The sequence below is a fragment of the Vicugna pacos genome, unplaced genomic scaffold (assembly GCF_048564905.1).
Source record: "Vicugna pacos unplaced genomic scaffold, VicPac4 SAC-SAT, whole genome shotgun sequence".
NCBI lineage: Eukaryota > Metazoa > Chordata > Mammalia > Artiodactyla > Camelidae > Vicugna > Vicugna pacos.
This window is the reverse complement of record NW_027328721.1, coordinates 19,874,952-19,886,374: the sequence shown is the minus strand read 5'-3', so window position 1 is coordinate 19,886,374 and position 11,423 is coordinate 19,874,952. Positions and strand designations below refer to the sequence as shown.

Genomic DNA, 11,423 nt, shown 5'->3' with positions numbered 1-11,423 from the left:
TCGAGGGTACCTGGGATTGACATCCGGGAGCACAGGGAGTCTTCAGCAGTGCACCGGCAGAGGGACCCTGCTGTACGTATCCATTTACTATGGGCCAGTACCTGACATGCTGCGGGGATTCAAATATGTGTGGGGGGGGTTATGGATAAAGGACAACAGCATACTCAAATCACCAACAGAAATGGACAGAACAAACAGCTGAAGATGCTCAGTGGTTATTTTGATACCCCAAAAACCACGCTGATTTCTGTCAGGGCAATAACTCAAAGACGGGCTCTCAGTCTTCAGTGGAAGTCAGTTTCACCTTCACTTGGAAGACTTGTGAAACCACCCGCTTCTGGATCCTGATTCAGAGAGTTAGCATTTCTGACAAATTCCCAGGTCGTGCTGAAGCTGATATGGCTGGTCTGGGTCCTGGGAGAAGTGCTGGTCTTAAAAAGAAAGCCCCAGTGACAAATGTGCTTCGTATATGCACAGCCCGCCAGTCAAATATGCAATCCTCAGACAGCCAATTTCTACTGATTCAGGTCCTAGCTGGCTGGATTCTGGGACAAAAGATACGCTTTTTGCACAGTGCTAAATGACGCTTGACCCAATTATATGAGCACGTAGCAGGCCTCAGGTACATTCTCACCAGGGACAGGAAGTCCAACTACGCAACACGGACTTGATCTGTGGCGTGTTTCACGTCTAATAGGGCCAGGTCAAAACAAATTCAGGACAACAATGCTACAAGCAATCTGATTAAGAGGACACATTGCTTTGAATTTATTAGAAGAATTATCTGGTTCAATTTAATTCTTAACAAAGCTCGTGGCTGAAGTGATTAAATATCCAAGTTCCAAGTGAAAGAATACTTTAGTGGTAAGTTTTTTCTTGCTTTCCATAGAGGTTTGATTAATTTTATCTCTTGCACACAGGGTGAGGCTTTTTCTCGGGTAGACCAGCATGTAAATAACTTCAACTAAGAAAAACGTGCATAAAATTGCACTATGATTAATTAAATATATTTTGTTTGCATAAAGCAAAGATGCATTTATTTCAGAAATCTCAGAAATTATTTAGGAAATTAGACATTCAAAGCTTTGAATTCCTCTTATAGAATCAGTAACAAATCCAAAGAATCCTATCCGACACTTAAGTGCAATTTTCAAATATCCCCAACCCTCACTGACAAAAGTTAACCGATAAAACTTTACTGTTACATTTTTAATATATCATAAATATTTATACTTGATACAATTAAGTCTAGGAATAAAAAGCCTCTATTATGAAACTAGTATTATGGGAGTAAGGTATACCCTAAAGCAATTAGTCTGCTACAAGATCATTCATAACAACAGAACGTTCTCCAGAAATGGTTGACATTTTAATACTAAAATACCTTACCCTCTAGCACAATGTGTATCCAAATAAAATTGGTATTTGAATATAGTGATGAGGTCAAGTCCACCGAGAAGTCTGAAAGCAGAGACTTAAAAATGACAACCACTGATGATCACAAACCCCACACCAGCTGACAAAAATACAGACGTGGTGAGTGCGCAACAAGAAGTCACGGAAAGAGGATAAAATCATGCGTGGGCGTGCTCTGCCTGCCTTCCCGTGGCTCCCTGTCCCTGTGCTGTCATCCCTTCTCTCTGCTAATCCACAGCCTCACTTCCTCCAAGTCCTGATCCCAGACTGACAGCACACCTCCTCTAACACAACCCTCTAACAACTTCCTGACACCACGGCACCCACCAAACCTCTCCTTTTAATCCTGTTGTGTAAACTGTTTTTGAGTTAGTTCTATCTTTCAATTCACCCTATTATTTTAACAGATTTTAATCTATTTGATTAAAAAAAGGCTTTTAAAAACTCAATGTTGGTCCATAAAATTAAAAACCTGTATTTAAACATGCTGAGGTCATTTAAACTATTTTAAATGGAGTAAGTGGAAACCTTGTTCATACTAAATACTTTCTGTCAGTTAACACCCGTACATCCCAGAATCACTATACAATCCTAGTAAATGTTCAGAGTTATTAAATTGTGTATCTCTGAAGTTATCAACGAGCCTCTACCACTGACCCTGGCTGGCAGACATCTGTTCACCAAGACCACTTCCTGCTGGCCCACTCATCTAAACCATCTGCCTTTGGTAATCACGTAATTACACAGATTCCTGCAAGCTCCAAGAAGGGCCACACTCTCTCATCTGAGGTCCCTGCAGAACGCTGCCCCCCTCCACATGGAAACCCCTTGTCTCCCCGGCAAACTCCCTAAGTTCACCTGCCAAGTGGGTCCCCCGCATTCAGGAACATACACCGCAGGGGGTTCTTTCGGTTCACCCCATCTTAGGCAATACCATACCCAACACGTTGGTTTTCATCCCATCGTGGGCCTACCTACCGGAGGGTTTCGCTGCTTAAAAGTCCCCTGTGCTCCACCTATTCATCAACAACCCCCCCCGCCACAACACACACACACACACACACACACACACACACACACAGAGAGAGAGAGAGAGAGAGAGAGAGACACAACCTTCACCCCCGCACACACACAACCCCACTCATCTTTTCACCCTCTCTGGGCTTTTGCCCTTTTGAGAATGAACGTCATCCAGAGCCGGTACCCTACAGGATGCCACCTTTTCAGATTGGCTCCTTTCAGGGAGTCATGTGCACGCAGAAACTGCCCCGCCTGTCTCCCACAGGTCTCTCGGCTCCACGGGCCCCTGGTTTCCTTTTTAGAGCCAAATCACATGCCGTGGCACGGACCTAGCCCGGGCTACGTGTCCCTTCACCTCTTGAAGGACGCGTCTGTCTCGGTCGCCTCCACGGTTCCGGCGGTGATGAAGCAAGCCCCTCCACCCCCCACCCCCACCCCGCCCGCCATCCAGGTCCGTCCGTCCGCGTTCAGGTTTCCGCGTGGACGGAGCCCCGAGGGCTAGGCCTCAGGGTGAGGGTGGTATGGCGGGTGGCGGGTGGCACACTGAAGGGTCCGAAATCCGGAGGATGCCGGCAAGGAAGGTCGCCAGGTCAAAGCCTTCCTTCCCTCCCTCCGTCTCCTTAGGGTGGATGGCTGGGCCCATGAATTCAGAGAGGACACGAGACACATGGTGTGAACCGAGATTCCCAAGCCAGGAGACCTGGTGGAGGGTAAAGAAACGAGCTTATTGGGGGGGGGGGGGCCGGGGGGGGATGGGGGGGTTCTTAGGACTGCAGCCCAGGAGACACAGATGCAAGAAAGAAGCACTGGAAGTGTGTGTCACCAGACTACCCCACGGGGCAAGTGGAGAAGGGGAAACGAAAGAAAACACCACAAGAGCAAGGCGGGAACTTTGAAACGACAAGGCTGCAGCTAGCAGCTGCTGGCAGATTTGTTTTTGAAACCGGTTGGTGGCGCCCTTGAGCTTGATACAGTTCTGACCACTCATGCCCCCCCTCCCCCCATGGATGCCGGTGTCGGGACCCAGGGGAGGCCACCCCAAACATGTATGTGCCTCCGTGGCACACGGATAGGTTAGAAATGAGAGTGACCGAAGAAGCCGAGGGGCCGGCCAGCAGACGCAAGAGGGACCGGACCCTCAGACTCTTCTTTCTGTCTCCCTGAAAGCGGGAAATCAATCACTTCCGTGGAGGGTGCCCTCCCTGCATCTGGACTTAGGAAATCACCCTGATCTCCCACTGAGAGCCTTCAGGCCCCGGAAGCCTAGAGAAAACCAACCAACCTCGTGACTTCTTTCAGGGGCTTCCCCCCCAAAACCCAAACTCCGTCTCGATTCTTCACAGACGGGTCACCCAAAACCAAAGTCTCTCAGCCCGGTCCATTTCGCACAAAGGGCTGATTTCTTGTCCTAAAACGGAGAAAAGCTGCCTGCTTCGGGGACACATGAGTGCTTGAATGAAAGACAGGAGGTTCCCTGTCGCTCCTGCTCAACGATCCGTCTGGGGTCCATTTTTGGATCAGTCCAGCCCAGAGGACTCAAGATGTGTAGAGGGAGGGGACAACGTGCCCCTCCCCGAAACAAGACTATGTCTGTAACCAAGTTCCTCCCACTGGCCGTCCAGCTCCATTTTGGATGACTGAATCCTGGTTCACCTCATTTGGCTGTTTTGTTTTGTTTCGTTGTGTTTGTTCTTGTTTTTGTTTTTTGATTAATAGACTTTATTTCCTAGAGCAGTTTCAGGCTCACAGCAGAATTGAGCAGAAAATACAGAGAGTTCTCACACAGCCCTCCCCACCCACACATATATCCTCCCCTCCCCTCAACATCCCTCATCAGTGTGGCCTATTTGGTCAAACTGATGGTCCGACATGGACACGCTATTATCAATCAAAGTCCATAGTTTACATGACGGTTCACTCTTGATGTCGTACGTTCTATGGGTTTTGACAAATGCATAATGACATGTAGCCACCACTATGGTATCCGACGGAATAATTTCATCGCCTTAAAAAAATCCCACACGCTGTATCTGTTCATTCCTCCTTCCCTCCCTTTCCCCAAACCCCTGGATACCACGATCTTTTTATTGTTTCTAGAGCTTTGCCTTTTCCAGGATGTCCTTTGGTTGGAATTGTCCAGTTGGTAACATTTTCAGACCGGTTTCTTTAATTTAGTAAGATGTCTTCTAAGTTTCTTCCATGTCTTTCATGGCTTGATAGCTAATTTCCTTGTCTTTCTTTCTTTTTTATTCATTTATTTATTTTTTAATTTTTTACTGCACACATATTTTTTAATTTACATATACGTACTGTTCATTGTTTCCAGGAAGGTTTAGCGCTTTAGCTTTTTAAACTTACCTAGTTATCAAAGGAATAAAGCCAACCGCAAAATAAGGATGAATTCAAAAAGATACACACACCCTGCTATTAACAGCAACATCATTTATAATGGCCAAGATACGGAAGCATCCTAAGTGCACATCAATATTTGAATAGATAAAGAAGAGGGGACACACACACACACACACACACACACACACACACACACACACATATACACACACGGAATGGAATACAATTCACCCGTAAGAAAGAAGGATATTTTGCCATTTGTGGCCTTTCCTTTCCTTTTTTTTTTTTTTTTTTTTTTTCCCCTCCTCCACTTTAAAAACCAGAATTTTATAACTGGGATAAACACTTCCATTGCGTCAAAAACAGTAAAATGCCTAGAAATAAACTTAATCGAGGAGGTTACCTATACTCCAGAATCTGAAATGACACAAAGAAATGGAAAGCTGTCTTGTGCTCTTGCATTGGCAGAATCAATACTATCAAAATGGCCACACTACCCAAAGCAATCCGCAGGTTCCGTGCAACCCCTGTCAAAATACTCACGACATTCCTCACAGAACTAGAACAAACAATTTCAAAATGTATAAGGAACAACGGAAGACCCTAAACAGGCAAAGCCATCTTTTGTAGGTCTCCTCTCTCTCTCTCTCCCTCTCTCTCTCTCTCTTTCTCTCTCTCTCCCCCCTCCCTCCCTCCCTTTCTCTGTCATGTTTTTGTTCTCTTTTCTTAGGGTTTGATGACTTGAGACGATCCTTTAACATTCCTTGTAAAGCCGGCTTGATGGTGCTGAAATCTTGTAGCTTTCGTTTATCTGTGAAGCTTTTGATTTCTCCCTCAAATCTGAACGAGAGCCTTGCTGAGTAGAGTATTCTTGGCTGTCACTTTTCCCCTTTCATCACTTTAAATATGTTGTGCCACCCACTTCTGGCCTGTAGAGTTTCTGCTGAAAAATCAGCTGATAACCTTACGGGAGTTCCCTTGTATGTTATTTGTTGCTTTTCTCTCGCTCATTTTAATATTTTCTCCTTACCCTTAATTTTGGTCAATTTGATGATGATGTGTCTCGGTGTGTTCCCGTATGGTACTCTCGGCACTTCCACCTCATTTGGTTATTTAAAGGATCTTCAGTCTGTTCAATTCATAGGAGAGAACTTCCACACGTATTTCTTCTCAGTTTTATGAAACAAAGGAGGACCCAGAAAACTGGCAAAACATAAATGCTCTTCTATTGGGTTGAGCAAAGACAGGCCCTGGCCGGGGAGGGGGGGGTGTAGATCTATGTTATGTCCTGATTCCAGGAAGGAAAGGGGCCAGGGTCAGCGTGCCCTTCTTTCTGGGGTATCTGTCTGTTCGCTTTCGGTGTTCGGCTGGTTTGGTTATTTCGGCTTTCTGTTTGGTTCCTTTCACAGATCCAGTGGCTCAAAGCAGCATTCTGATTTTCTTTTCTCCTGGGGTTTGGTTTTTGATAGGTAGAGGGACAGGGCCCACGCAGGGGTGGGGGTGGGGGTGGGGGTCACTGCGGCAGAGAAAGGGAGGCGGCTATGGTGAAATCATCGAGCTGAGGGGATTTCTACGAGAGGGACTCTCCGAAGTGAATGGGGTCCAAGGAGATCATCAGGGTTTCTGTGTGCTCGGTTGGTTTTGTTCGTGCGTGTGTTTGTTTTTTCTGGACGAGGCCAAAGAACTCCTCGGGTGGAGGTGCGTGTCCGAAGGGTCTGACAGGATGGGAGGATGCGGGGCGAGTCAGTCCATGTGCCCAGAAAGAGAGAGAACCTGTCATAGCTGAGACTCAGGCCTTTTTTGGACCTAGGCCCAGAGAGCAGTTCGGCTCCGAGCATTCACGGAGAAGTTCGTCGCCACCTCAGTCGTGTCCCCCACCCCCGCCCTCCCCCACGCCTCGGCCCCCAGTGAAGGAGGAATCATGAAGTGGCCGCACTTAGGCTAAGCCAATTTTGGGCTTTATGCTTACTGCTTGCTTTTAGAACGATCAGCAAACTCGACTGACCAGACACCGCTCCCAGCCCCAGGCCCACTGTTCAAAGCAGCTAAAGTTGTCGATTCTAACTGTTTGATTGGACCTTCCTCTGATCGTTCAAATTGACAATCATGTTTGACGTCTGAGTCTTTCCCCAGGAAGGGAGTCACGGGAGGATAAGCTCAGGAGAACGACCAGCCCCCTCCCACCCCCCCACCCCGAGTTCCTCCGTGGCGCTGGTGCCGCCGGGTGAGTCTGACCAGAGAAAGAAGGTCACGGGCTGATGACCTACTAGACCACCAGGAGGTCCCATGTTACCAGACACTCATCCAGATTTAGGAGGAAGTTTTATCAGAGACCCTTGTTGATCATGAGCACCTTTTATGCTCCCGCCTGTTGTGATTCCCTTTCATGCTCCAACCTGTTCGTCCACAGAAGCATGAAACCCCAACCCCAAGACGGGTTCACAGTTTGGAAGGCACTACTAGCCTGCTGTGAGTCCCCTTTGCCCAGCAAAGCAATCAAGCTGCCTCTTTTCTTCTAAACTCTAAGACCCTGTCTCTGGGTTATTTGGCTCGTCAGGGACGGGGTTGGGGGGGGCGATCTTTCGGCAACACCCGCACAAGTTTCCCTGAGTGGCAGGAACCAGCGTGGCCCTCAGGCCTCAGCCCCGCAGGCAGGCAGGCAGGCAGGCAGGCAGGCAGGCAGGCAGAGCTGGAGCGAACGTTGGTCCCGCCCCCGCCCGCGCACCCCCCCCCCGCCCCCCGCCGCTGCTTCCGCCGCCGCCGCCGCCGCCGCCGCCACTGCCGCCGCCGCCCAGGCCTCCTCCACCGATCGGTCCCAAATCGGGTCCTAAATCGACTGGACTGTCTCCTGGAAGCGGGGGCGGGGACGTCAGGAGGATCCATTCGGCAGGGCCTCGTTCAATCGCTTCATTCAAATGCAGAAAGCTCTGTGCTCAGGTCAGAGCCTTTGACTTGGCCTCCGGCTCCTCTCCGTTGAACGGCTTTTGTTTTTTGGTTTCAATTTCCCCACCCTTAGGCCACCCCGTCCCAACTGCACGGAGGGAGGCGGGAGGGAGGGGGAGAATCTCGCCTGGTCTCAGGCCAAAGGAGTCCCCTCCTTTTCCTAACCTGGGTAAACCCCACTAAACCGTTTGAGAATCATGGAAGGGCATGGAAGCAGACCTCTGACTTGATAGATTCCTCTGGGATGGGAGACTTTAAAAAAAAAAAAAATTCTTTTTCCCCTGCTTCCAGGGAGGCAGAAAGGAGGGACAGAGTGTTCCTCTTGCCTCGGGCAGTTCTTTCTTTGTTTGTTTCTTTCTTTTGTTAAATCATGCTTTTTTTTTTTTTTCCTTCCTTTTTTTTCCTTCCAGTTTTATTGAGACAGAGTTGACATACAGCAGTGTATACTTTGGGGGGCGGGCGGGGAGAGGAATTCGATTTTATGCATTTATTTTTGACCGGAGGTACTGGGGATTTAACCCAAGACCTTGTGCTTGCTTGCTAAGCACACACTCTACCACTGACCTATACCCTCCCCCTTGGCCACTTGTGAAGTCCCTTTCATTCAGCATAATCCATCGGGCACATTTTGGGGCAGCCTACTCTGGACCCCAACATTTCCCTATTCTGTAACTTCCCTGGAAGTTTTACACATTAAAAGCTGGGCTGTTGACTGTGCGTGTGCGTGTGCGTGTGCGTCCGTGCGTGCGTGCGTGCGGTCTGGGGGCAGGAGGGAGGGAATGGTTTCCTAGGGGGCCTGCGTTTCATGGACCCAGTTTCTTAGTTCTGAGAACAGGTCTGTTCAAGGAAACTGTTGCCGTTGTAGTATCTCGTCTCAGGAGGCGGTGGTGTCGATGGGCTTCTGAAGCTAGGCCTAGGGAGCAAGCAGTCAGGTATCGCCTAAGAGGCACTTGTGTGGACAACCAAAGTACAGCACAAAGGTGAATCGTCGGAGCAGATGAGAAACCAGATTCAGGGCCGGGAGTAGGGGGTCAGTCTGGTAGGAGATTTCCACACATCGGGGTCATCGAAACGGCTCGAGCAGTTTGAAATGCCTCTGATGATGTCCTGGGGTGTTCGGCTCAACTCTCTGAGTGGCTCCCCCGAAAACAGGCCCGAGGATGGTTTCCACAGGAGCTGTTGTGGCCATTTCTCTGACGTTTACCTCCCGTTGTCCAGCTTCAGTCTGCAAGGCTTCAGGAGACGGAGCGTTTTCGTACTCAATGATGCCAAGGCAAAAGGGTGAGAGAAAATGGGAAACATTCGTGGAGAGGGTCCTAGGCAGATAGTGGAGGCAACTAGAAGACCTTCAGTCTCCGGGCTGGCTTTCAGGTTGAGACAAAAACCCTAAGGAAAGCACTTGCTGCCACAGGACATAGACTAACATGGGAACCATCCAGAGAAGATCAGCACGGCCCCTGAACGTGGACGACACACGCCCATGCGTGAAGCGTTCCATAGTTTTAGTGAAGTCAGTCACCCAGGGAAAGACAGATATCCTATGCCATCACTTCTAGGTGGGATCTGAAAGTAAGTCAAGACACCCATCCATACATAAATAACTCCATTTTAAAAAGACTCCAAGGAACCTATTTACAAAACAGAAACAGACTGGACTCGCAGACATGGAAAAGAAACCGATGGTTAACACAGGGGACAGGGTAGGGTGGAGGAACGGGGTAAGGCGGAGGGATAAATCAGGAGTTTGGGATTAGCAGATATAAACCACCCTATACAAACTAGGTACACAAGTAGGTCCTACTGTCTAGCACAGGGAACTATGTTCAATAGCTTGTAATAACCTATCCTGAAAAAGTATACGTGTGTGTGTGTGTGTGTGTGTGTGTGTGTGTGAATAAGTGAATCACTATGCCGTACGTCATAAATGAACACAACATTGTAAGTCAACTATACTTCCATTGACAGAGAGTTCCTACAATAAGCAGGCAGACAGACCGACAGACCGTCAGACAGACAGACAGGCAGGCAGACAGACAGACACACACACACACACACACACACACACACACACACACACACAGTCTGTCTGTCTGTCTGTCTGTCTGTCTGTCTCTCTCTCTCTCTCTCTCTTTCTCTGTCTGTCTGTCTATCTGTCTGTCTCTCTTCTAAGGGTGGAGAAGAGTTTGCTGAGCTATTTCGGGGGCCCTCTCATCCTAGTTCCTATCTCCAAGTTGGTTCAAAGTCCAAAAGGCCGTCAAGCACTTAGTCAGATAGGTCCCTCGAAGAATACCTCCCACATCACGATGACAGACTTCTTAGGCCAGCCGAGAAGGTCCTTCAGTTCTGTGCCCATCTTGGCTCTAAGTTGATGTCAGTCCTCCAGGATCCAAGAAAGCCACGTTGGAAAACAAGTGGTGATTTTGATGGGACAGAAGATCAGTCATTTGGGGGGCGAAGGGTGGGGTAGGGAGAGATACCAGCCTGTCTGTCTGTCTGTTTTCATCCAGTGTGGGAGCCTTCCCAAAGAGATAACTCGAGAAGAGAGAAACGGGGAGTTGACAAAGAACACGTGCGGTGGCGTGCCCTCCCCCCACCCCAGGAGAAGGCCAAGCCAGAAGTCCCTCCGGATGGCGGGCTCTGGACTCCGGCTTCCAGGGGAAGCGATATGTTTTCCTCCCCATTTCAGGCCCGGAAGAAGAGGGAGAGGCAGAGTGTCCTTCTCGGGCATCCGTTGTTTCTGAAGCACGCTTGTTGCCGAAAGATCGGCCCCCGTCCCCGATGAGCCCAAGAATCCAGAGACAAGGTCTTGGAGCTTAGAAGAAAAGAGGTCATTTTATCGCTCTGCCGGGCAAAGGGGATTCACAGCAGGCTAGCGTCTTCAAAACTGTGTACCCACCTTGGGGATGGAGTGGGTGGGGTGGTTCTAGAGCCATAGCTCAAACAATCAAGCATCGATCACCATCCACAGAATCGTTTTCTCATCAGAAGACTCAGCATGGTGTCACGATGCCTCCCAGGTGACCCATTCTATAGAGGCTGGCGGTTAGATCTCATTATCTCATAAGCACTCAAGGTGTGGCCTTCTTGGTCACTCAGGCTATTTTGTCAGGTCAGTAGTCCCGTGACCGACCTTCTCCTCGGAGAAGGACTCAGAGACCCAGCACGATGATGACTTGCAATGACTGAAATACAGTAGAAACAGTAAGATCGATAGCTTCCAGTTTCAACAACGGGCCTGGAACCGTGAGCAGCAACCGGTCAGTCAGAAGAGTCGACCGTTTTAAGGGCGAGCATAAGAAACCGAATGACACCCCCCCCAAGCAAATGAATGAATGAATGAATGACCTAATGATCCTCCCCTCCTCTCCCCTCCCCCCCCGCCCAAAAACGAAGCAATCCGTTAGCCTAATTCCGGCCATTTTATTCATCCTCCTTCACCCTGAAGCCCCAGTCAGCCACGTGCCACAGTGGTCTGTTTTCCGGTTTCCTCCACCACCCCAACCCCCACCAACGACCACCCCGCCAACATCCCCCCATGCCCAACCACCGCCCCAAGCGCGGGACTGGACGGGGGTGCTGGGGGCTGAGGGGGCGGCGATGGCGGCTTGAGGTGAGGGTGGGGAGTGTTCCGCCCAGATCGTATAGGAAGCTCAAACACAGCTGCAGTACGAGACGAGATGGTAGATTTCTGT

General features: G+C 49.3%; 1 non-coding gene across 1 annotated transcript; it reads left to right on the top strand.

Annotated features, from left to right (window-relative positions):
* The first annotated feature begins 9,126 nt into the window (after positions 1–9,126).
* LOC140692282 (U6 spliceosomal RNA) lies at positions 9,127–9,235 on the top strand. The gene has a single exon (XR_012067852.1). It is a non-coding gene; the product is annotated as a U6 spliceosomal RNA (small nuclear RNA).
* The last annotated feature ends 2,188 nt before the right edge of the window (positions 9,236–11,423 follow it).